Source organism: Monodelphis domestica, chromosome 6 (genome assembly GCF_027887165.1).
Source record: "Monodelphis domestica isolate mMonDom1 chromosome 6, mMonDom1.pri, whole genome shotgun sequence".
Lineage (NCBI taxonomy): Eukaryota > Metazoa > Chordata > Mammalia > Didelphimorphia > Didelphidae > Monodelphis > Monodelphis domestica.
This window is the reverse complement of record NC_077232.1, coordinates 91,884,322-91,911,885: the sequence shown is the minus strand read 5'-3', so window position 1 is coordinate 91,911,885 and position 27,564 is coordinate 91,884,322. Positions and strand designations below refer to the sequence as shown.

The following is a 27,564-nucleotide window of genomic DNA, read 5'->3' as shown; positions in this document are numbered from 1 at the left end:
TCTATATATACTTTTAAGTCTTTAAAGTTTTGGCCCATAGGTATTATCTTCCCACTCTTCTCTTAAACATAAGGCATGGCATTCCATCTTCAAAGTTCTTCTTGAACTTCTCTTGACTTGTAATGTCCAGGGCCAGGATCTCGTGGGGGGCTCTCCAACTAGATCAGGGCTTTAGGTTTCTATAAACTCTCATCTCCCCAAGCCCCAGTCCAGCTCTGCAAAAAGTAGGTGCTTAATAAATGGGGTTGTATCAAATGACAGTCAGAGTGTGGGAGGATGAATTTTTTTTTTGGCAGTTGGCAGATTCATGAGTTAATAATAATCACAATTTCCAAGAATGCATTCTGCAGACACTAACTTCTTTTAAAAATACTCGTCCATTCAGACTTTTTTGCTCACTTAAACTGACCTCTTTCTTCAATTATTCTGAATCAATGAAGTCTGACATAGAATATTATTGCCTGACTTCCTTATTAGATTCCTGGAATCTCAGCCCAAGCAAGAGATAATCAACATTTTGGGCAAGGTTCCCTTCAACTCCATTGGCAACTCTTCCTCCACATATGTGGCTTTGGTTGATTTTATCCAGCAAAACCAGTTTTTCAGCAAACGGCAAACAAAAACCACAGAGTAATGAATCATATAGCTGAGGCTCATATAGGATGAAACTCAACCTGATTAACAGAAAAATTCCACTGATGGCAAGAAGTTGTGTCTTGACTTGAAAACTATTATTAGCAAGGCATGTGATTCTAATTGTAGCTCTCAAGAGTTCCTTTCAAGGAGTCGACTTTATTTGTTTCCAGCTCGGAACCCACAAAGGTAGGACCACTTAGACTCTTTTGTGACGTCTGAAACATACACATGGAATGAGAGTGATTTCTTTCAGCTGGTTCTCTGCTGCCCTGGCCATCCAGGACTTCTCTATGGGGATATTAGAGGTTTATATTAAAGGATCCCTCTAAGGAATATTTGAGGGCATCTGGTCCAACCCCTTCATTTTAAAGATTAGAAAATGAAAACATTTTAGAATAATTTTAAATTATAAATTTAGAATAATCTTAGAAATTAGAAAACAAACAGAGGTTCTGTCATGTTAAAGATCAGGTAGTGGCAGAGCTAGGACTGAAATTTAAGTCCTCTTAATTAAATCCACTTCTATAATACTAGACTATTTTATTAGCATTTAAGTTGCCTTCTATATATCAGGCATGTACTGAGCAATGGTGGCACAAAGAAAGCCAGGAATAGTCCCTACTCTCAAAAAAAATGACAATTCTATAAGAGGAGTACAACACGTGCAGAGATAAGTAAATGTTTGGTTAAGTATCAAATTATGGAAAGAGTGCTGCCATATTATTGCTCTTAACAATATGGAGGAGCTAGAGAACAACAAGACAGTTAAGTCTAAAGGAAAGAGCAACAGGATGCAGAATCTGAGTTTTAATGAGTCAATCAATATTTATTGATTAGAAAATATTTCCTTTCCATTAACATTTATTGATATTGGGCAAATATTTCTTTTTTCTATTGCTCATCATTTCTTACTCTCCCACCTCCCTATTTCACTTTCTCAGAAATGCAATCTGGGGTAATCCACAATAGAAGTGGGAGGTTACCAGCCTCTTTTGTCTCCATCTCCTCAGTGATGATGACACAAAATAGTGAACCGAATATAACCTTTGTCAAGTTAGAGGGTTATAATTATTAAACCAGGAATGACTGAATCTTGAAGGTAGTGGATGGGAGGGAGAAGGTTGAATAAAAAGGGCAGAACTCTTTTCTTTTTCTCCCCACTTCCTGGAGAGACAGTCTTTAGAGCTGAGGCCTTTGGAGATTAGGAGTATTCAAACTTTAGGAAATTTTAGTCCCCTAAGCTAAAAACCCAAATGGTCTAGCAAAATCCTTGGAAAGATCTAATTCCCCACCCCTTTTCCTTTCTCTATGTGTTTTGGGGACACATTCATAGGAGGTTTAAATTTTGTATTTCCATAAGCTGCAATTTCATCACAGCCCTCTTGTATCTTACTCAATAGCTTTTTCAAGTTTTTATGATTAAAAAAAAAATCATGACCCAATATCTTGAAAAGCCTTCCCAAACTTGGGCCATTCCTCAGATGACAGACAAGAGAGTCAGTCCACTGGGAAAGTCACAGAGCCTTTCCAGTTAGGAGCTGCCAGATTTGGGGCTCTGCCCCAAAGACAAGATCTTTGACATTCCTAGTGATCCCTGTGCCAAAATGAGACATCAGGGGAGAATTTTAGTAGGGGATTTTGCACTGGAGATAAAAGTTCTCCATATACAAAAGTGATCCGTCAGTATTGGCACTTGTTCTTAGTACGGTGTCTTGGAAACTTCTTTGCATGTGTGTTTGCAGGGGGTTTAAACTCAAGTTTCCTGATTCTAAGTATAATATTCCTTGACTTCACCATGGTGCCATCTCTGGAGCAAAACATTATAGATGGCTCCCTCTGGAGCAAAACATTATAGATGGCTGTGATTTTCAGGGGGAGGTCTTCTTCCATATTTCCAGTCACTTCTCGGAGGTTTCTTCCTTAAATTCACATTGAGGGGCAGCTGGGTAGCTCAGTGGATTGAGAGTCAGGCCCAGAGATGGGAGATTCTGGGTTCAAATGTGGCCTCAGACACTTCCCAGCTGTGTGACCCTGGGCAAGTCACTTAACCCCTATTGCCTAGCACTTATCACTCTTCTGCCTTGGAACCAATATTGATTCCAAGATAGAAGGTAAGGGGTTAATTAAAATTCACATTGCACTTTATGAGTAGAATAAGCTCAGAGCAAGATACCACATAGTGAGTTAGATTCTGTTTTATGGCTTCAAGGAATATTATAATTTGGATTCAATTAAAAATTACTGTATAATGAGGTATCCATCAGCTCAGCTCACTATCCATCTTTCTGCCCATGGACTCACGGATGAATTTAAAGGGGAAAGTTAAATTTTTAATGGCTCATTTCCTTCACTGTGCCAGAGGCTTATAGAAGTTTTTGAACTATGTAGCCTAACTAGGGATGGCTAAGTGACAAGATGGTCTGGGTTCCAAGGACAAGAAAGATACATAAGAATAGAGAAAACTTCTCTGGAGTTCAAGGCAGCAGCATCAGGAGGGATTCTGGCAGAACATCTAATCATGTAATTATCGATAGCTTTGATTTCTTCATCAAATTTTCACTTTGGGGGACACCACTAAGAGGGATTCTTTATTTTGTATCTGGGTAGCCTAGAAGCTTGTGTTATCATATTAGCTGGTGGGAGACTGGGTGCTCACTCACAGAGGTGTTGGAAGGCTTATAGACTAAAAATGAGTGGGGGGAAGAGTGCTATGACCTTATATTTGGGATAGCAGCACCACAGGGAGTTAGTACCTAAGCTATGTCATAAACTTTCTTTTTTTCTACCATCGTAGTCTCTCCCTCCTCTGCAGCAAATTGGGGATATTTCAATTTTTTAGTTCCCAGCTACTCTGGGGAATGAGTAGTTGAATAGAATTACTATCAGAGGAAAGAAAGTTTCATCTTTTCTACTTTTTAAAAATCTCTCCTCAGGGTTCGGAAGTCTATTAACCTAAAATAACCAGGGTGCCCCCCCCCCCCAAAGCAAAACAAAACCAAAAAAACTCCCCTGGGCTGACAGGAGCATTATCTCCATTTTGGAAGTCAGGAGAGATCTTCCCCACGATTTATGTGAATAAATTGTATAGGTAAATGGAAAACAATCAAAGTTCTTTTTATTTTCTAGATAGCTTTTCTTCTGATAAGGGAAATAACTATGAGGCATGTGGAGAAGTGGGAGAATGATAAGAGAATGTTGGAGCCTTTATTCAGAAGAGTTTGCAACTTTTTCTTGGGATTTTCCATATTAATCATGCCCTTCATAGAAGTGAGGAGTGAGAAGGGTGAGTTTCAAGAGGTTTCTAATATTAGGGAGAAAAATATGCATTCTCTGATATGGATGCGTATAGAGGTGTATATACACATATAGACATACGTGCCCATGCACATTATATATTCATCTGTATACATTTACACTCCAGCAATGCCAATTGGTTTATATTCATATAGCAAGGATGACATTTTTAATTGTATCAATCCTAAATAGTAAACATATCCTCATGTACACAATTAATAGGAGCATAGAATGATCAGACATTAAATAATGTATCACACCATCAATTTTGCTAGTCCCACACATACAGATAACTAGAAATAGACAAACCCAAGAAAGAAACCACCATTGAAATCTCTGGTCCAAGATGGCCATGCACAAATGCAGAAAGTATGGATTCCAAGCCAGGCAAACTGGAGAGCCAATTTAATAAGGTAACTTGACTAAGTGTCATGCCTTACTCCAAAGAAGCAAGATAGAGGAGATAAGGATTAGAGTGGAATAACATGTATATTTTGAATAAATATTTATGAGAGGAAGCTCATTGTAGAAGACAGAGAAGTGGCCTTGAAGCAAAGAAAGATGGAAGGAAGGAAGGGAAGAAAGAAGAATGAAGGGAAAAAAGAAAACAGGAAAGAAAGAATGGAGGAAGAAAAGGAAAGAGAGAAGGAATGAAGGGAAGGAAGAAAGGAAGGAGGGAGAGAGAAATGGAGGAAGGAAAAGAAGGAAGAAGGGAGGGAGGGGGGAAGAAAGAAAAGAAGGAAGAAAGCAAAGCATTTGTTAGGTTTCTGTTATAAGGCAGGCATTGTGCTAGGACCTATACAAATATTATTTAATTCTCACAGCATCCCTGGGAAATAAGATACTACTATTACTCTCATTTTATAGCTAAGTAAATTGAGGCAGATAGAGATTAAATGACTAGTTTAGAATCAAAATAATGTGTTGATTCACTAGAATCATTTAATACTTTAAAAAGTGGGAGCAATGAGGAGATCTGTTATTTTGGATCTGATTCTCATCAGTAAGCAGGAAGCAATTGCTGGTGTCAAAATGATAGTAGCTTTGGGGAAGAGTGAGTGAACATTCTATCTCAGAATTAGTGATATATAAAGAAAGAAAGGCTGGTTGACGTGCAGAGTCCTAACTAGACATTTTTGCAGGTGGCACAAGAGAAAGAAAAAGTGTTCTCAGGCGGGACACAGAGAAGGAGGGAAGAGCCCCAGAGACCAGAGTAGGGGACTAAATGGGGGACAGGATCTGGAGATCATCTAGTAGTAGCCAATCCAATATGCATTTATTAAATGGTTTACAAGAAGTCTCTGTTCTCAGAGGACTTATATTCAACCTGAAGTATGACATTTAAACAAATGATAAATATAATGTAATTTGAGACAAGAGCTCAAACACAAACAGGAAGGAAGACAAGAAAAGGCTTCCTGGAGATGTGCTCCATAGGACATGAGCTGAGTTTCCTTGGAGGAATACAAGGGTTCTTATGAAGATAAGGAAGGCAATGCATTTAAGTCATGGATGATTAGTGAAGGCAAAGATGATGAAATTGAGTATAAAGACCAATCAAAAGGCCAATTTGGTTGGATCCCAGGTTATGGAAAAAAAGGAGGAACATGAAAGAAGCCTGAAAGGTAAATGAGGGACGGATGCTGTTAAAATAGTTTCCTTTTATCCTAGAAATACCAAGGCTTTGGGGGTATGGGAAACACTTGGCCAAATTTATGCTTTAGGAAGCTCATTTTGGCAGGAGGGGTTGGAGAGAGGGAGATTGTGGAAGGTGAGACACCAATTAGGAAGTTATTATTGTAATATAAACAAAAGGCGATAAGGGTCTGGTCAGAATTGACCTTTCTTCTTTATCTTATCAGAATTTCAGTCAGAAGAGCAACACAATCATCTCTTTTATACATATATTTTTTTTTATTTTGCACTTAAGAAACAGAAAATATAATGAATATTTCCTTATGCAAAGAATAGAAAATAAGGCTATGCATTAAACTGTGAACCTATTATGTAGAGCTTATTTTTCCTTTGAAGTATATAATAAACGTAAAATGTAATTTTTAAAGCTGTTTCGCCTTTCTTTGACTCCTCTTTCTGGCCTACTTTTTGTTCTTTTCTGTGCTTAAAAAATTGTCTTCCAGTGATTCTTTGTTCTTTATCTCTTTTTAACAACTCAGTCACTTGCCCCATACTTCTTCCTACTGCCCTAGGGTCCAAAGAGAAGGAAGAAAAATCCTTGTAGCAAATATGCTGAGTCAAATAAAGGAAAATTCTACATAGGTCATTTTCAAAAATAAATGTCTCTTTGTCCACTCTCTATCCATCTGATCTGTCAGGATGGACTTTGAATCCATAATCTCTGTGAGTGGTTATTGCATTGATCAGAGTTCTTAAGACTCAAAACTTAATGATAAATAGTGCGTAACAATTCATAGTTAATGAAGTGCTTTCTTCATAACAACCACCACAAAACATGTGGTTAATATTTTAATTCCCATTTTATACTCGAAAAGACCAAGACTAAGAAGGCTTAAATAGCTTTTCTAAAGTCATATAGTCAAGTGAGTTAGGAATTGTAATCATTATGATTCCTGTTTTACAGTTGAGGAAACTGAGGCTCTGGGGTTTATTAGTGCCTGGGCATGTATGTGTGGTAGTGATAGTGGTGGGGGTTGGAGAGGGAGAACTGCTTGATGCAGAGGATTTCGCTGTGGCTTTTGGTATTTTTAGGGAAGAATTTCAAAGAAATTCAGAAGATGCCCAACTGACAGCTGGGGTGATAGCGAAGGTAGAGTATTAATAACTCAGTTGGGAAGGCAAGAAACCAAAACACATCATCACATTTGGAATGAATAGAATGAAAAGGAAAATCAAGACAAGGCAGAAGAGTGGTAAGGGCTAGGCAATGGAGGTTAAGTGACTTGCCCAGGGTCACACAGCCAATTCCTTGACTTTTAACAAGGCAAATATTATGTTCAGATAGCAACCATCACAGGATCACATGATTTAGAGATAGCGGATATGCTAAAGGCTGATTCCCTCATTTTACATTAGGAGAAACCGAGACCCAAAGTTATTAAGTGATTTGTCCAAGATTACATAGATGCTCACTAGCAGGGCTAGAATTTTAGCGCAATTCTCTCCCAATTTCAAGCCTTTTCCTTTTCCTAAAGCAATGTCACCTAACATTTTTCCTTTTCCCTTTTTCTAAATGAGGATAATAATGCTTGCACAGTATCCTTAAGAGAGGTATAAGTAAGATGGGGCTCTGTTGACTTTTCTCACTCTAATTCAGATTAGCTTTGTTAAATAAGAACTCTTCTTGCATGATCCAATCCATCAGAGCTGAATGGGAACTAGACCTGCAACATGAGTCAATCAAAGCCACTTCTTGAGAGGTTTAGACCCTCTCTGATGATTTGCACAAAAAGAAGTTGCTCTCTCATAACTAGGTACAAGTCTAGAGGCAGAGAGGTAGAAATGAGGTCATATGGAGCTGCGCTAAGGACCAGCCACCAGTGAAAGGAGAAAGAGAAGGGCCTAGGGATTACACCGTATGAGAATCCTTGAAAGGAATTAGGGAGTTTTTAGTTCAAAGAAAGATTTCAAGAGAATATTTTTAAAAGTTTTTTTTTTTTTTAAAGCTGCTTGATCACAAGGGTTGATGGGGACATGATTGGGGATATAGAATCCAAACGATTACCCTAGTGCAAATATCAATAATATGGAAATAGGTCTTGATCAATGACATATGTAAAACCCAGTGGAAATGTGCATCAGATATGGGTGGGTGGGTAGGGGGTAGGAGGGGAGGGAAAGAACGTGAATCATGTAACCATGGAAAAATATTCCAAATTAATTAATTAAATAAAAATTTTCAATTAAAAAATTCTTTTTTGAGCAAGTAGGGCTAACTAAAAGTGGAATGGGTAGCTATAGGAGTTAGTATATACCCCCTCTCTGGAAATCTTCAAGCTGGATAGGGTCAAATGGCCATTTGCCATCTATCTTATAGAGGAGATTTTTATTTGGATATGGATTTATTTTAATGGGCATCTGAGGACCTCTTCAAACTCTGAGATTCCATGATTCTGATTCTACCTCATGAGATTGTTGTACATTATATTATATATAAAATTACCTATAATTACATAAAGTCACATAAATATAATATTACATATAATTATCTAAAATGCTATAAATATGACTTGTCTTTGTTGTCATTGCTGCTATTATCCAGGCAAGCCTTATTTATGAAAACTTCATAAAGTATAATATTACGTAGCAATCTATAGGTAACCAAGAGCTTTTTTAAATAACCACCTCTATGAGGCATGTGGTTAGTATTATTCCCATTTTATATATGAAAAGACTGAGATTAAGAGTGGTTAAATAACTTTTCTGAAGTCCTGTAGTCTAGTGAGGTAAATATTATAACCGTTATTATTCCTGTTTTACAGATGAGGAAACAATTTTATCCTTTCTCCTTGGGATAAGCAGAAGTAGAGATATCTTCCTTGCCAGGCCATAATAAGAGGCGAATGTCAGGAACCCGGAAGGACCAGAGAGAAGTTGGTGTCAGTAATTGGCTCATTGCTCCTTGATCCATTGTAAAGTCTGGAGGATGTTTCAGAAAATAAAGAAGGTATCATGGAAAGCCAGTCCAGGATTCTGCTCCCCAGCTCCTTCTTGTTACCTCAGGGGCATTTCTTCACACATGAAAAAGACCGAGTGATTAGGAAACAGTGATGAATGCAGGATCTTGCTTCCTAGTCCTAGTCAAGGGCAATTGTGTTTGAAGCAACTGTGGAGGTTCTTGCCTGTGGAGAAAGACAAGAAAAAGGAACTGTTAGCTCTGCTTTTTTCTCGGACCCAACCAAACACCCCTCAGGATAATTCTAAAGCTGCAGGCAATAAAAGTTTGCTAGACCTCATGGGTGAATGTAGCATCTTTGAATAGAAGTCCAGAGTACAATCTGAGTCTGACTCTGGCCTGTGAAAATAACATTATTCCTATTCACTCAGATGCCATTTCATTCTTTTCTCTATCTTTATCCATACTTCTCTTATAGAATCCACTCCCAACATACACATGGGCAGCTAGGTGATACAGTGGATAGCATGCCAGGCCTGGAGTCAGGACGACTCATCTTTGTGAGTTCAAACTTGACCTGTGATGCTTAGTAGTTGTCAGGTCACTTCACCTTGTTTGCCTCAGTTTCCTCACCTGGAAAATGCATTGGAAAGGGAAATGACAAATGACTCCAATATCTTTGCCACGAAAACCCCAAATTGGGAGCAGGAAGAGTCAGACACAACGGAGCAACAACAACAGTATCTATATCACAGAGTTGTTAGAAGGATTAAATGAGATCCTATATCAGTGATAGCAAACTTTTTAGAGATGGAGTGTCAAGTCCTGCCCCACTCTGCCCCCAAGACCAAGTGCCGTGCTGGCCCGCCCCCCCACCATGCTGTGACCCCCCCCCCCATCCCATATAGGGGATGGAGAAAGCACTCTCATTGGGCTGTTGGGCAGAGGGGTGGGTGAAATGAGGAGTGTCCTCAGTGAAGGTGAAGAGGTGGGGAGGAGTGGCCCAAGTGCTCTGCTCTCCTCCAGCTCTGCCCCCTGTGAGTTGTCCTACCCCTAACCCCTGTGCTCTCTCATTGGGCTACTGGGCAAAGGGGTGGGGAATGTGAAAAAACGTTGTCAGGCGTGGTGGAGAGGGAAAGGGGAGCAGCTCCCCTGAGTCCCTCTGCCTTTCTAGTAGCAAACTCTGGGGAGGGATGGGGAGGAAGGGCAGCCAAGCATCCACAGAGAATATTCAGTGTGCCATCTTTGGTGCCTGTGCCATAGGTTTGCCATCATTGTCCTTTATGTTTTGCTAACCTTAATATGCTATATAAATGCCTGTTGTTGTAAGGGTGGGAGAACAGGAATCTCAGGAGAGACCCAATTTAAGAGATGGTACTTGAACAGGCTTTTATGTCACATAATTTAAACTGGGCTTTCGGGGCCACAAGATGAGTCTTTTACACTTTCCTAATTAAGTCACTGACCCACTCACTATAGTTGTCCTTTCAAACTTTTCATCCCTCCTCAAATCTCTCCTGGCTTCCCCTCCTTTATCTAGAGCTCCTTCTCTCCTCCTCCACTGTGCACATCACCCAGACACATTTTGCTGCTCTCACATATCTCACATAATGAAGTAGTGCTTCTACTTTCCAAGGCAAACCTCTCCCCATGCACAAGTGATCCTTCTCCAGCAGACTTTCCCTTCTATCATCTCCACTCTCTCATTTATCTTTGACTTCTCCTTGTCTACTGGCTGCTTTCCCAGTGCCTACAAAATGTCCATTTCTTTATCTCCCCCAAACCCTCAAAGGGTAAAGAATCCCTATATTCCTGGTGTGGAGTCAGGAAGATTCATCTTCCTGAGTTCATATCTGGCTTCCAACACTTACTAGCTATGTGACCCTGGACAAGTCACTTACCCTGTTTGTTGTTTCCTTATTTGTCAAATGAGCTGGAGAAGGTGGGAAACCTCTCCATTATCTTTGCCAAGAGAACCAGAGTCACAAAAAGTGAGACACTACTGAAAAATGACCTAACTGAAGGATTAAAAAGTACTTGTCTGAGAACAATCATGTGAGGTAGGTAACACCAGTATCATTATTCCCATTTTACAGGTGAGGAAAGTGAGGCTTGGAGAGGTTAAGTGATTTCCCCAAGATCACTAGCATCATAATCGAGGCTGAATCTGATTTCTTTAACTCTACTGCTGCTTGAACTCATCAGCTTGTTGCAGCCCTTTATCGGGCTGTAAATTAGAACTAATTAGATTGGATCAGTAAATAATAGACTGTTTTCAAAATTGACTGAAGACTTTATGTAATTAGTTTTGCTTTATCGGGAATTAAAGGTCAGAGAAGAGTACATAAACTAAGCAAATGTTGAAATCATTAAAACATATCTGATCTTTGAATTCAAATGAACCTTTTTATGATGATAACAAGCCTGATTTAGCTGCTAAGAGCAAAACTTCATCCTGTATCTGCTAAAATAGGGTGGAATTAATTTACAAATAGGATTGAGTAGGAATTTATCAGTCCTTCCAACAGGACTGGAACTTTTGCATTACCATTTTTTTTCCCATAATAAGAAGAAAAAATCCTAGTTTGGGCATTGCCCTGGTCAATTAAGGGAAATTTGGGAAATATGACTAAAGGAGTTTATTAGCAGCAACCAAGGCATCAAACATCTTGTATTGTGTGCCATTATTCACTTTACTCTTCCTCTCACCTCACTAGCATGTTCTATATTATCGTTCCCATACAATTCTACTCCCCAGGTGAAAATGTCTATGAATGACAAAGATCCAACCCTATAATCTAATAAGAGGAAGGACAAGCATACAAATAACGACTTCAGTTTCCTCATCTATAAAATGGGAATAGAAATAATCCCAATGCCACAGAGAAGTTATGGAGCTCAATGAGATAATATATGTATAGTGCCCTGCAAACCTTAAATTGCTATGTTAACTTTTAACTATCATTATTCAAGGGATAATAAGATAGGGGGAAACAAGAGGTCTAGGAGAAGTACCATGAAAAGTCAGAGAGACTGAGCATCATTGTCCTCTGGAAGAGGCAGGGATTAAGAAAAGCCCCTTACCGAGAGAATCTGTCTATTCTCCTTGCCTCTGCCTGGGGCTCTTTGGAGCTGGGTGTCCAGGAAATTGCCTTTTGTAGAGTAAGGTGAAGTCTTAAGGAATACAGGAAATTGCCTTTTGTAGAGTAAGGTGAAGTCTTAAGGAATACAGGAAATTGCCTTTTGTAGAGTAAGGTGAAGTCTTAAGGAATACAGGAAATTGCCTTTTGTAGAGTAAGGTGAAGTCTTAAAGGATACGTCCTTGGACCAGGAAAGAGGGGGCAGTTGTGGTATTAATAAAATAGAGTTGACAAAGAAAGAAGATCATCACTGGGTATGAAGCAGAGTGTGAGAAGGCCAACAGCAAGACCAAGTTCTATTTTTTAGCAAAAAGGTAGGCAGTGGGAGCTGAATCTCAGTTTCTGTCTGAAACCACTTGACTCTTGTCCCATATATCTAGACTTTAAGTGTGTATGTTGCCCATCCATCAAACATCAAAAGTTGGGGCGGGGGAGCTCAGATCATTTCTTTCACTTGCCTTTGCCAATGCTATTGAAACTCTTTGGTCAACCAATGCTTATTGAGTTAAATTGATGCTATATGCTGGAAACTATATGAAAACAAAGTTAAAAATTCTACATCCAACTTGGACCCTGGCACTCACCGTAGGGGCAACTACAAATGGTTTTCCTCTTCTGGGTGAGCTGGCATGGTTGAAATAGGAGAAGAAGAAGGTACCCAAAGGAGTAAGGAGTGGCCCCCTCTTTGCTCTCAGATCCCTTAGTCCATGAGCTGACTACTGCTGTACTATGACCAAATGGAGTCATAGGGTCAAAGTGGCTTCCATGGTGAGCAGCACTTCCCTACTTTTAGTCTTTCTTGAGATTAGGGAATACTTTCCTTTTGGGCAGACAGGGGGACTCCTAGCTTCAGTCAAGAGAGCTCACCAATCTTCAATACACTTTGTCTACTTGGTAAGAAGGCAAACTAAAACTTTATAAACTGCTTAGAGATACCAGGGTAAAGTAAAAAAGAGGAATGTACTTAGAACCAGAAGTCTAGAGTCCTAATTTCTATACTTTCCAAATTGTGTATTTGTAGAAAAGTCATATAGTCTTTTTAAGTCTCAGTTTCTTAGTCTATAAAATGGGGGTAATAACAATACTTGAATTGCCTAGCTCAGAGGGTTGTATGAGGAACAAATGAAATGTATGACAATACTTTATGACCCTAATGCAATAAATAAATGTTATGTATACAAAACAGAAAGGCTATGTGACCACCATTGAGTTATATCACCTCTCTGTGTCCTAGGCAACTCTCTATTGCCATAGATTTCAAGACAGTTGATTGTCTGCATCGGTGAAGGGAATTTCTGACAGACTGTGGGACCAAATCCCCCTTCCCCCAACCCCTACTGAAACTAACAGCCTCATCCTCCAATACCTGCCCAGCAGGACACCAAGACTCTGTTCCCTCAGCTGTGCAGGTATCTCCTTCATGACTGACCATCAACCTGGGAACTTCTTCCCACCCCCAGAGACTGAGACTCCCCACCCTCTCAGGACCATCCAATGAGCTGAACCCAAGTAGCCCACCTTGACCAATAGAGGCAATTCAGTTTACCTCATCCCTGACAACCACCCATCTCTACTCCGGTGGAGACTCAGCAGCCATCTTTGCTGGTGCTGATCTCCCCCCTTGCTGTACTTTTCCCCCATTCCCCTTCTCCTATTCCCCTCCACCTAGGGATCTTTGCAGCCACCTTTCCTGGGATCAGACCTCTCCCCCTTGCTCATCCTTCCCTCCTCCCACCCAGTTCCACCTCTACAAACACTGGGACACCCCCATTGTCCTCTCCTTGCCTCCAATAAAGCCTTTCTATGGCACCTCTGCCTCTTCCCTCCACCCCCCCCCCCCTTTCCTTGCCACTAATAAAGCCCTGCTATATCACCTCACTCTTGTCTCATTAGTCTCAGGTGGAACCCTGTCAATAGGACTGACAATTGCCACAACATGGGTTTATACCACATTAGTGAAATTAGGTCCTCCTTCCCATTTCTCTCTCACAGAGATGCTGTAAAGGCTGTGGGTATGTTCAGTTGTGACCCTTCTTTGAGACCTCATTTGGGGTTTTCTTGGCAAAGATACTGGAGTGGTTTGCTATTTCCTTCTCCAGCTCATCTTAGATAAAGAATAAACAAATAAAGGAACTGAGGCAAACAGGATTAAGGGACTTGCCCTGGGTCACACAGCTAGGAAATTGCTGAGATTAAATTGAACTCAGATCTTTCTGACTCCAAGACTGGTGATTGATCCATTGAGTCACACTTGTTCAGGAAAGGGGAATCAATGGGACCTGCAGTTTTTGGGTAAAGATTTTTGGAGCTTCTAAATTTCAACTCTCTCATCATTTGGTTCTTCTTTCCTGAACAATAAGTCCTTATGCTCCTCTGAATAGCTTATCTTCCTCCTTGGCATAGTTAGCTTTCTACCATCTGTAAAATTACTACTAGACCTTTGGATAGTTGCTGCTTATATGCATTGGGCTTTTATTTTTCAACCTTTTGCATTGGGGTTAATTCCTCTGATTCTTTTTTCTCCATATTACTCTGAGACTTGGAAAGAACATTTAACTAAACTGTAAGCTTTCAATTGTCTTAAAAGGTTCCAGGTGAATTTAAACATCAGCTTTTTGTTGTTGTTGTGAGGATTCAAGTATTTGCTTAGTTTATTTTTAATTCCTGCTAACATCTAATTACACAAAGTCTGTGCTCAGTTTTAAAAATAAGCTATTTTATTTCCTGGAAACCATTTGTAATCTAGCTAAATTATACTCCCAAAGTGATTACCTAATCACATATGAAGTAGTTTTGTAGGGAAAAAAAGACAGTTGAGTTTTTTGAGCTTCTCTTTTAAGCATAAGCACATCTTAAAAGTTTTTGCCTTTGTAGAGTACACTAGAGTTTAATCTGAGGTACCTCCACCCCTTCGTTTGCCTGGCTTCCTTCAAGATTCAACCCAGATCCCATTTTCTATATGATGACGCCTCCTTAGTCTTCCCCCTCCGAGATTATTGTTGATTTATTTTCAGTGGACTCTTTGTTACCCTGTATTGTTGATGAGGTTTTCTTTGGAAAGATGTTGGAGTGGTTTGACATTTCCTTTTCCAGGGTGTCCCCATTTTGCCGATGAGGAACTGAGGCAAACAGGGTTAAGTGAATTGCCCAGGGTCACACAGCTAGTATCACTTAACCCTATTTGCCTTAGTTTCTGATCTGTAAAATGAACTGGAGAAGAAAATGATAAACTATTCTGCTATTTTTGTCAAGAAAGCTCCAAACGAGGTCTCAAAGAATTGGACACAACTGAAATGATTGAACAACTAAACCCAAATACTACAAAGTTAATCTCAAGTTAAGTCATACTATGGACTTCAAATCAGAAAGGACCTTGGAGCTGATCTTGTCCAGTGGAATCAAATTCAACTATAAAAAGAAAGGAAGTCCATTAAATCATATATGAGTATCCCAGCAGGTTGCATATTGACTTAGAAAACCATACATGACTATTATCTGTGTTTTATTGTATTTCTATTTATTTTGTTAAGTATTTCCCAATTACATTTTATTTTATTAATTTATATTTTGAACCTTTACTTGCTGTCTTTGTAACAACTCTAAGATAGAAGGGCAAGGACTAGGCACACATGGCTAAGTGACTTGGGCAGGGTCACACAACCCGATTACATTAAAAAAACCTAAAACAACCCTTCCCTTCCATCTTAGAATCAATATCGGCTTATTGGTTCCAAGGCAGAAAGAAGAGTGGTAAGGGCTAGGCAATGAAGGTTAAGTGACTTTCCTAGTCTCATTGTTAGGAAGTATCTGAGGTCAGATTTCAACCCAGGACCTCCCATCACTAGATGGTTCTCAGTCCATGGAGCCACTTAGCTGCCCTAAACCAATTTACATTTTAATCTGGTTCAGGCTAATTTAAGAGTGTTGTGAAGCCCAAAGAAAGAAAGGAAAGTACCCAAGGTTACAAAGTCAGTGAATATCAAAGTCTGGATCTGAACCCCAACCCTCTGACTCCACATATGGAATTCTTTCCGTCCATGCTCTCTGAGGTTCTGGGATTTTAAGATACTGTCCTTAGAGTTTGAAAGGGTCACAGTCTCTACGAACTGACCCACACCTGACAAAGAACCCCTTCTACCTATATCAGCCAACTTTTGTTGGAAAGTCCCCAATGACGGAAAATCTATGTCATTCTATGTTTGAAGAGCTATAATTTAAGAATTCTGTCCTTAGACTTTTAAACCAAGAATATCCTCTGTAATTTTCTTAACACATAGTTATTTAGACCTACAATAATGGGGATCTCAGTTCCTTCCAAGGCAGCACATTCCATTGCTAAAAAGGAAAATTTTCCTCGTGTGAGCCAAAGTTCATCTCTTTGTAACTTCCATCCATTGGTCCTTGTTCTGAATCCTTCAATAGGTGGTTTTTGATAAAAATATTCTGGAGAATAGACCTTTGAGAGTGGAAACTGCTTCATTTTTTTCTTTGTATCTTCATCATTTAATACAGAACCTGGAACATAGTAGGTGCTTGATAAATGCTTGTTGGATTGAATTACCTGATAAACAATGCTGCTGTAGCATGGAATTCAATTCAATTTGGTGGAAAGAACACTGGACCTAAGTTCCATATTGCCTGACTTTCCGAGTCTTTCATCTATGTATGTATGCATGTATACATGCATGCATGTATTATATGTATATTTCATTATCTCCATAAGTATCTAAGTGATGAGAGGGTGCTATGGTAGATGTAGTCCATGGGATAATTTAGAATCATAGAAACTTAGAATCAAACATTTCTTATTAGCAGGGATCCTAGAAATCTTGAGAACAGTGATTATTTCCTTTATGTATTTTTGTATTTCCAATATCTAGCATAATACCTGGCACACAGTAAATGTTTAATAAATGCCTCTTGATTGATTATTTTATCCGATCCTTATCAGAACATGAATCCCTTATATGGTAGTGCCATGACAAATGGTCAGCCTTTGCTTGAACATCTTCAGTAACAGTGAACTGATTTCCACTTGAAGCATTTTATTTTGTTGTTGGACATTTCTTGTTGTTATAAAATGTGTGTGTGTGTGTGTGTGTGTGTGTGTGTACATGCACATTTTTTTTTACCCACACATGTAACTTCCTAGTGGTTGGTAATTCCCTCTACTAATGGGGATTTAAAAAATATCCTTACTTTATGTCTTAGTATCAATTCTATTGGCAAGGGTTAGGTAATCATGGTTAAGTGACCTGTCCAAGGTAATATAACTAGGAAGTATCTGAGGCATATTTGAACCCAGGTCCTCAGGGTTCCAATTCAAGGTCTAGTGCTCTATCTTAAGTATGATACCTCTTCCAATGGAGATTTGCAATTTATAGTCTAAGAGAGTTGCCTTGGGGTGCCTCAGGGAGGCATTGAGAGGTTAAGTGAGTTATCTGTGGTTCTATAACCAGCATGAGTCAGAGGCAGAACTCAAACTCACTTCTTCCTGATTCTGACTTTCTAGCCCTTAAGTCACACTGCCCCTCAATTATTCCTTGCAATCTTCCTTTCCTGTAACTGCCATCCTTTGATTCTAGTTTTGTCTTTTGGTACCACCGAGAGTTATTCCAACATTCCTTCGATGCAATTGAGTATGCTCTCCCACTCTTCTCTTCTTGGATTTAATTAAATTATAATGACATCAAATTTTAATTTGATTCTCCAATTTATTTACTTGAAGAATGTCTCTGCCTCATAATTTAGTACTTGAATATTCTATTTTCAAAATATTTATTCTTATTAATCTACCTCCCTAATGACATTGTAAGCCCCTGAAATGCAAAACAGTACTAAACAATACTTCATCTTTTTTTTTTTTTGCATCCAATAAAATAGAAGCTCCTTTAGGACTACCCTCTCTCTCCCCCCTGAACATAAATCAACCTCAGTTGTTGTAATTTGCATTTTCTTATTATTAGTGATTTAGAACTTATAACTTACATTTTTTTCTGAAATCTATTCACTAATTCAACCATTCTGAAGAGCAATTTGGATCTATACCCAAAGGGTTATAAAACTCTGCATACCCCCTTGGATACTGTAATATCACAACTGGGTCGACATAACAAAGAGACATAAAAAAGTAGAAAGGATCTGCTTGTACAAAAATATTTAGAGCTGCTCTTTTTGTGGTGGCAAAAAACTGGAAATTGAGGGGATGCCTGTCAGTTGTAGGATGGCTAACCAAACTGTGGTATGTTGGTGATGGAATATTATTGTGCTATAAGAAATAATGAGCAGGATGATTTCAGAAAAAGCTGAAAAGATCTATATGAACCAATGCAGAATGAAATAAGCAGAACCAGGAGAACACTGTATACAGTAACAGCAATACCACATAATGGTATTGCTTTCTGATCTTACTCCCTTGTGTTCACTACTTTACCTGTTCTCTATCCTCCAGTCACACGGGGGAGTCCAGTTTTTTTGCTTTCCCATAAAGTGAAAGGTTTGACTCGGTTATTTCTTCCAACTCTCATATTTCATGACTTTAAAATAATGATACTTTGCAGCCAGTCAGTGGCTTTATTATAAACTTGAGGCAAATTAATCAACAAGCATTTTATGGAGCCCTCCTATGTGCCAAAGCTCTCAGCTAGAAGCTAGAGTTACAAAGACCAAAGAAAGAGTCCCTGACTACAAGGACCTAAATTCTAAAGAGGCAATGTGTACATTTTTGGTGGTTCAGTAGATAGAGTTCTGGACCTGGAATCAGGAAAACCTAAGTTCAAATGTGGTCTCAGACCCTTAATAACTGTATGATCCTGGGGAAGTCATTTGATCTCTGTCTGCCTGAACTGTAAAATGGAAATAAGGATGAGCTAACATTTATATGGTGCTTATTCTGCATACTGTTTATTTCAGAAAATGTATGTTGAAAATTATTACATGTATTGAGAAAAATAAAATGTTAACTATTAAGCACTCAATAATTATTAGCTCATTTGACACTTACAACTACAAAATGGAGATTTGAACCCTAGACTTCAATCCCCAGAAGTCCTTGGTATTTCCCAGAATTCCCTATAATCTCACCTGAGTCTCCAGCTGGGTGAGATCACAATGAGAATTTAACTGGCTCTCTGCCTCACATGGTCTCTCTTCCACTGAAGTGATGTAGTGGGTAAGCTAAGCCTGGGGTTTTTGAATGGGCTAATTAGCCCTAGGCACGTGGTTTTCTTATTTTGTATTTCTTTATTCCTTGATTTCTAATAATCCTTAATAAGCCTCATAAATATAATATTTCTATTACTAGAGACTAAATTTAATTTTCACACAATGACCCTGGAAAGTATTATATAATATCCCCATTTTTTAGTTGAGGAAACTGAGATAAACAGAGATTAAGTAACTTGCATAGGGTCACACAACTAGTATTGGAGGATAGATTTGAACTCAAGTCTTTCTGACTGCAGGCTCAGTGCTTTGTGCCATGTGGTGCCCTATATACCCTATAGGTGCATCTACCTGAGAGTTGTGAGACTCACATGACATAATATTTGTAATGTACCTGGCACGAGTACTGTGCACTTAGTAAATGTTTGTACTTAGTAAATGTTTATTTCCTTCCTTCCATGACCAACATGTTCTTTGTTGCTTCCAAATATTTGTTCTCTCCATATGGAATGAGAGCCTTTCAACTCCCCTGCCTCCCTCAAGTCTTACACCAAGAAAAATTAAAACAATTGGAAGAGTGAAGAGGAAAGACTAGAGACATGATGGGCCCATTCAAGGCTACTTTTCTGTAGGGAGATATTTAAAAAAAAACTAGGATTATTCCTCTACACCCAACCTGAACATGGTCCTCTTACGTGGTCATCCCCAAAAGTGCACTTAGAGGGAACTAATCTTTTTTTTTTTAATTTTTAAACATTATTTTATTTGGTCGTTTTCATACATTATTCACTGGAAACAAAGATCATTTTCTTTTCCTCCCCTCTCCCCCCCACCTTTCCCTCTCCCATAGCCGACGCATGATTCCATTGGTTATCACATGTGTTCTTGACTCGAACCCATTTCCCTGTTGTTGGAATTTGCATTAGAGTGTTCATTTAGAGTCTCTCCTCAGTCATGTCCCCTCCAACCCTGTAGTCAAGCAGTTGCTTTTCCTCGGTGTTTTTACTCCCACAGTTTATCCTCTGCTTGTGGGTAGTATTTTTTAGATCCCTGCAGATTGTTCAGGGATGTTGCATTGATACTAATGGAGAAGTCCATCACCTTCGATTGTACCACAATGTATCAGTCTCTGTGTACAATGTTTTCCTGGTTCTGCTCCTTTCACTCTGCATCACTTCCTAGAGGTCATTCCAGTTCACATGGAATTCCTCCACTTTATTATTCCTTTTGGCACAATAGTATTCCATCACCAACATATACCACAATTTGTTCAGCCACTCTCCAATTGAAGGGCATCCCCTCATTTTCCAATTTTTGGCCACCACAAAGAGCGCAGCTATGAATATTCTTGTACAAGTCTTTTTCCTTATTATCTCTTTGGGGTACAGACCCAGCAGTGCTATGGCTGGATCAAAGGGCAGATATTCTTTTATTGCCCTTTGGGCATAGTAGAGGGAACTAATCTTTATTCCCCACTGAGAGATGAGGTTACAAATGCAGAGGGAATACCTCTGGGAGAAGGAATTGGTGACTGTCATCTTCACTGGCATGTAAAGGACACAACAAAACCTTTCTGGAGCCAGCCAGGTAGCTTGGTGGATACAGAGTCAGATCCAGAGATGTGAGGTCCTAGATTTAAATTTGGCTTCAGATACTTCCTAGCTGTGTGACTTAACCCTACGTGCCTAGCCTTTACCATTCTTCTGCCTTGGAACCAATATTAATTCTAAGATAGAAGGTAAGGGTTCAAAAAAAAAAAACTAGAAACCTTTCTGAGGTTGTTTGGGTATATAAGAAGGCACTGATCACAAGTTAGGAGTAGGAAAAAATAGGAAGGGAACTCCAAAAATGGGAAAATTGGACCAGAAATGAAGGAATCAAGATTAGAATTAAAGAAGAAAATGAAAGCTATAGTTTACAATTTTCCTCCAGCCCATCTCTGTTCATATTCCTCGAGCCTTCTTGAATTAACTCCTGGGGTTTTGGAAGGTACATTTAACATTAATTATTCACAGACACTTCTAGCTATATGATTCTGGACAAGTTACTTTGCCTCAGTTTCCTCATATGTAAAAGGATCAAGAGAAGGACATGGCAAACCTGATATGGGTTGCCTGCAGACAGGTTGATGGACAGGTTGTCTGTCATAAGGGTGCAGGCAGGAGTTCTGCAACTGGCCGTTCAGTATGGGCACAGCAAACTAGGGACTTTCCCTCCTTTGGAATCTGTGCAAAATCAGTCCAAAGAAATCTGGCTACCCCAGGCTTTTTTTTTTTTTACATATAAGTAGCATTCCATCTGCATTGTGTTGAGAAAGGAGGAGAACATGGGCATGTAGACTAAGGTGAACTATGGGTAAAGTTCAGTTCTTTGGGAATGGCAGAGCAACAACCATCCAAACAAATGACCCCTTCCTTAGTAACTAATAAAGATAAAAAGCATTCCTGAGGACCTCTCAGGGGCCTTCCCATTGCCAGGGCCATTCCACCATCTCCATCCTCTTCTCAATAAAGCTTCTTCTCTTACCATAGAAATTGGCTGAGCTGTCAGTTCTTAGAACAAGATGCTAATATTGCTGCTCATGTCAAACCAAGAAAATTTTCTTTGCCAAGAAAATCCCCAAATGGTGTCATGAAGAGTTGAATATGGCTGAAATGACTGAACGACAAATTCACAGGATAGTAGTTTTTTAAAGCATGGGTAGAAACAACTAAAATAACAGGTTATAATGTTTATCATCTTGCCTCATTTTGCTACCTCTGCCTTGGCAATTTACCTCTTGGTCAGGGCAGTTTGGGAGACTAGGATAAAATTTGCCAAGTTACCCCATGGCATTCTCAGTGACAAGGAAGAGCTTCTAACCATCAGACGTCCAAAAGAGAAATTTAGGAAGCTATTTAAGAAGGGACCTCAGCAACATTCTAGTCTGAATCAAGATCCTTTCTACAAGACCACCCTGCCTGATAAGTTGTCACTTAGCCTCTTAAATAGTTCCAGGCATATGACATGCCTCCCAGCAAAAAGCTTTCCTGGGCCAGGAAGAGATGGATAGTTAGATAGTGATGACATAGATGTTGATGACATTGATGATGATGATGACATTGATGACACTGATGATGGCGTTGTCCTTGACAATGATGTTAATGATTATGATGATTTTGTTGATGATGTTATTGGTGATGATGTTGATGATGATGCTATTATGAAGGTGATGTTGATGATATTGATGATAATGATGTTGATGTTGATGATGATGATGTTGATATTGATGATGGTGATGATAATGACTGAATTTGGAGTTGGAGGTTTTCTTTCCATTTGAACCTTTCTGACCCTTCCCACTATAATGATTAAATTTTTCTTGGAGACTGTCTCCACCCTTCCATTGTATTGGTTTTCTATCTCCCTTCCCCCATGCACTTCTTTATGAAATATAAAATTACTCCATTTCTTTTCCCATTTTTCTTAGAATTATCCTCTTTTTTTACCCCTAGTTTGTATATATGTATATATATACATATGTTTTTTGGTTTTTTTTTTACACATTTCATCCTATACAGTTTGTTACTGGTCCTTCTAAGTATACTTAACAATTTTCAAGAGTTACCAATATCATCTTTTCTTATAGGAATACAAATCCTTTGAACTTATTGGGTCCCTTAAAATTTTGTTTGTTTGTTTGTTTTTCCCCTTTCTTAATTAATCTTTTGATGATTCTCTCGAATTCTATGTTTGGACATCAAATTTTATGTTTAAGTCACATCTTTTCTTTAGGAATGCTTGGAAGTTTTCTAATTTATTAAATGACCACATGTTTCCCTGCAAGAATATAGTCAATTTTGCTGGGTAGTTGATTCTTGGTTGTAGACCCAGTTTCCTTGCTTTCTGGAATATCATATTCCTTCTGTGTAGATGCAGCCAGATCCTGTTATCCTAATTGTGTTTCCATGATATCTGAATGACTTCTTTTTTTTTTTTATCAAATCGTAATATTTTTTCCTTGGTCTGATAGTTCTTGAATTTGGCTATAACATTCCTGGGCACTGTCGATTGGGAATTAAATGCAGGAGGTGATCTGTGGATTCTTTCAGCCTCCACTTTCCCCTATTACTTGAGAATGTCAGGGCAACTTTCTTGGATAATTTCCTGTAGAATGATGTCCAGGTTTTTTCTTTTGTCATGATCTTCCGGTAGTCCAATAATTCTTAAATTGTCTCTCCTGGATCTGTTTTCAAGTTCTGATGTTTTGTCAATGAGGTGTTTCATGTTTTCCTCAATATTTTCATTCTTTCGATTTTGTTGTATAGATTCCTGCTGCCTTCTGAAGTTATTTGCTTCTAGTTGTTGGATTCTAATTTTTAAAGGCTGAATTTCATCACTGGATTTTTGGTCATCCTTCTACTTCTGGTCTGTTTTTTTTTTGTAGGTCATCTTTCACTTTTTTGCCTCATTTTTCAAGCTGGTCAATTCTGGCTTTCAAGAAACTATTTTCTTGTTTTAGTTCAGGTGCTTCTCTTTCTAGATGACTTATTTTGCTTTTTAAGTTCCATTCCAATTATTTTCAGCCTCTCAATTGTTTTTTAAAAAAAAATTATTTTTTTCTTATTTGGTCAATTTCAAACATTATTCCTTGGTTACAAAAATCATATTCTATTCCTCCTTCCCCTCCCCCTACCCTTCCCATAACTGATGCACAATTCCCCTGGGTATTACATGTGACCTTGATCAGAACCTATTTCCATGTTGTTGATGTTTGCACTAGGATGTTCCTTTAGGGTCTATATCCCCAATCATATCCCCCTCTACCCATGTAGTCAAGCAGTTGTTTTTATTCTGTGTTTTTACTCCCACAGTTTTACCCCTGAATGTCGATAGTGTTCTTTCTCATAGATCCCTTTGGGTTGTTCAGGATCACTGCATTGCAACTAATGGAGAAGTCCATTACATTCAATTGTACCACAGTGTTTCAGTCTCTGTGTACAATGTTCTCCTGGTTCTGCTCCTTTCGCTCTGCATTACTTCCTGAAGGTTGTTCCAATTCCCATGGAATTCCTCCACTTTATTATTCCTTTTAGCACAATAGTATTCCATCACCAATAGACACCACAATTTGTTCAGCCATTCCCCAATTGAAGGGCCTCCCTTCATTTTCCATTTTTTGGCCACCACAAAGAGCGCAGCTATGAATAGTCTTGTACATGTATTTTTCCTTATTATCTCTTTGGGGTACAAACCCAGCAGTGCTATGACTAGATCAAAGGGCAGACAGTCTTTTAGCACCCTTTGGGCATAGTTCCAAATTGTCCTCCAGAATGGTTGGATCAATTCACAACTCCACCAGCAATGCATTAATGTCCAGACTTTGTCACATCCCCTCCAGCATTCATTACTTTCCATTGCTATCATGTTAGCCAATCTGCTAGGTGTGAGGTGATACCTCAGAGTTGTTTTGATTTGCATCTTTCTGATTATAAGAGATTTAGAACACCTTTTCATGTGCTTATTAATAGTTTTGAATTCTTTGACTGAAAATTGTCTATTCATGTCCCTTGCCCATTTATCAATTGGAGAATGGCTTGAATTTTTGTACAATTGATTTAGCTCTTTGTAAATTTGAGTAATTAGACCTTTATCAGAGATTTTTGTTATGAAGATTGTTTCCAAATTTGTTACTTCCCTTCTAATTTTGGTTACATTGGTTTTGTTTGTACAAAAACTATTTAATTTGATGTAATCAAAATTGTTTATTTTACATTTTGTGATTTTTCCCTTTTTTTCTTTTTAAAATTTTCTTTTCGTTTCTTTCTTTCTTTTTTTTTGGTTGCAATACTTACTTTATTTCCCTCCCTTCCCTCCACCTACCCTTCCCATAGCTGACATGCAATTTCATTGGGTATTAATTGTGTCCTTGATCAGAACCTATTTCCATGTTGTTGTTTGCACTAGGATGTTCATTTAGATTCTACAACCTCAACCATATCCCTTCAACCCATGTATTCAAGCAGTTGTTTTTCTTCAGTGATTTTACTCCCACTTGTGATTTTTTCTAAGTCTTGCTTGGTTTTAAAATCTTTTCTTTCCCAAACATCTGACATGTATACTATTCTGTGTTCACTTAATTTACTTATAGTTTCCTTCTTTATATTCAAGTCATTCACCCATTCTGAATTTATCTTGGTGAAGGGTGTGAGATATTGATCCAAACCTAATCTCTCCCATACTCTCTTCCAATTTTCCCAGCAGTTTTTTTAAATCAAATAGTGGATTTTGGTCCCCAAAACTGGGATATTTGGGCTCATCATAGACTGTCTTGCTGAGATCTCTTACCCCAAGTATATTCCACTGATCCTCCTTTCTGTCTCTTAGCCAGTACCATATTGTTTTGATGAATACTGCTTTATAGTATAGTTTGAGATCTGGTACTGCAAGGCCACCTTCCTTCATATTTTTTTTTATTATTTCCCTGGATATCCTTGATCTTTTGTTCTTCCAAATGAACTTTGTTATGTTTTTTTCTAATTCAGTAAAAAAAAAATTGGTAGTTTCATAGGTATGGCACTAAATAAGTAAATAAGTTTGGGTAGGGTGGTCATTTTTATTATGTTGCTCATCCTACTCATGAGCAGTTAATATTTTTCCAATTGTTTAGATCTAGTTTTAATTGTGTGGAAAGTGTCTTGTAGTTGTGTTCATATAGTTCCTGTGTTTGTCTTGGCAGATAGATTCCTAAGTATTTTATATTGTCCAGGGTCATTTTAAATGGAATTTCTCTTTCTAATTCTTGCTGCTGATGTGTTGGAGATATATAGAAATGCTGATGACTTATGTGGGTTTATTTTGTATCCTACAACTTTGCTAAAGTTGTTGATTATTTCCACTAGATTTTTAGTTGATTCTCTAGGATTCTTTAAGTATACCATCATATCATTCTCAAAGAGTGATAGCTTGGTCTCCTCATTGCCTATTTTAATATCTTCAATTTCTTCTCTAATTGCTATAGCTAGTGTTTCTAGTACAATGTTAAATAATAGAGGTGATAATGGGCATCCTTTTTTCACTCCTGATCTTATTGGGAATGCATCTAGTTTATCCCCATTGCAGATGATGTTGGCTGATGGTTTTCGATAAATACTGTTTATTATTTTTAGGAAAGACCCTTCTATTCCCAATATTTCTAGTGTTTTCAGTAGGAATGAGTGTTGTATTTTGTCAAAGGCTTTTTCTGCATCTATTGAGATAATCATGTGATTTTTGTCAGATTGCTTGTTGATATGGTCAATTATGTGGATGGTTTTCCTAATATTGAACCATTCTTGCATTCTTGGTATAAATCCCACCTGATTGTAGTGAATAACCCTCGTGATGACTTGCTGGAGTCTTTTTGTAGTATCCTATTGTGAATCTTAAAATTTCTCAGACTCTACCTTAGAACATTTGGTTAAGGCTATTTCCCATTTTAAACAATGGAGGTACTTAGTCAGGAATGTATGTGAGAACTTTAGAATTACTCCACCCATGCTTAGGCATGCTTTAGGGGAAGATAAAGTTGTAAACTCCTTACTGAACAATGAAAAAGTACTTAACTCATACTTATAGTGAGGCAAAAGCCATTAAGGTAGGTCTATTTTTAGATCTAATACAAAAGGGTGCTAAGTACCAATGAAGGTTAAATTAATCACTAAAAGGGCAAGCTTAGCAAAGAGATGTGAATTACTCAGAAGTTTTAGTCTACTCAGAGAAGGTGATAACAAGATGTGAAATAAGAAGGTGATAACAAGATGTGAAATAAGAAGGTAATAACAAGATGTGAATTTAGAAGATGATAACAAGATGTGAATTAAGAATGGTCAGTCCTTTGGAAAACGTCTGCTGTGATTGGTAGATGTGAAAATTTAGGGGAGGTGACAAAGGAGAATATTCTCTTTAAAAGGAGGTCAGAGGCATCTGGACTTAGTTCAGCTTAGGAAGCTGAAGTGGAGGTCTCTCAGTGGCTGGACTTAGTTGAGCTCAGGAGCTGAACTGGAGGGTCTCTCTGAACACTAGAGTTTTGCTTGGGACAATCTTGTGGTGAGTGATTAAAGACTAACTTAGTTTTCTCTCTTAAAAGAAAGGCCCAGAAGATTGGCCAATGTGGCAACAAAGGAAAGTGATAAATGTTGGAGGGGATGTGGCAAAATCAGAACACTAATACACTGCTGATGGAGTTGTCAATTGTCCAACCATTCTGGAGGGCAACCTGGAATTATGCCTGGAGGGCTTTAAAAGACTGCCTGACCTTTGACACAGCCATAGCACTGCTGGGTTTATACCCCAAAGAGATAATAAGGAAAAAGACTTGTACAAGAATATTCATAGCTGCTCTTTTGAAAGTGGCAAAAAAAATGGAAAACGAGGAGGTGTCCCTCGACTTGGGAATGACTGAACAAATTGTGGTATATGTTGGTGATGGAATACTATTGTGCTCAAAGGAATAATAAAGTGGAGGAATTCCATGGGAACTGGAATGACCTCCAGGAATTGATTCAGAGTGAAAGGAGCAGAACCAGAACATTGTACACAGAGACTGATACACTGTGGTACAATCCAATGTAATGGACTTCTCTACTAGCAGCAATAGAATGATCCAGGATAATTCAAAGGAACTCATGAGAAAGAATGTTCTCCACATCAAGAGAAAGAACTGTGGGAATAGAAATGCAGAAGAAAAACATATGATTGATCATGTGGTTTGTTGGATTT

At 38.5% G+C, this 27,564-nt stretch overlaps 1 protein-coding gene across 1 annotated transcript in view; it reads left to right on the top strand.

Moving 5' to 3' along the window:
- The first annotated feature begins 705 nt into the window (after nt 1-705).
- Nucleotides 706-27,564, top strand: part of SLC2A9 (solute carrier family 2 member 9) — a 382,090-nt gene continuing 355,231 nt past the window's right edge. Inside the window, exon 1 of the mRNA XM_056802424.1 lies at nt 706-822. The gene's annotated coding sequence lies outside the window, so the exon portion shown is untranslated. The remainder of the gene's footprint in view (nt 823-27,564) is intronic.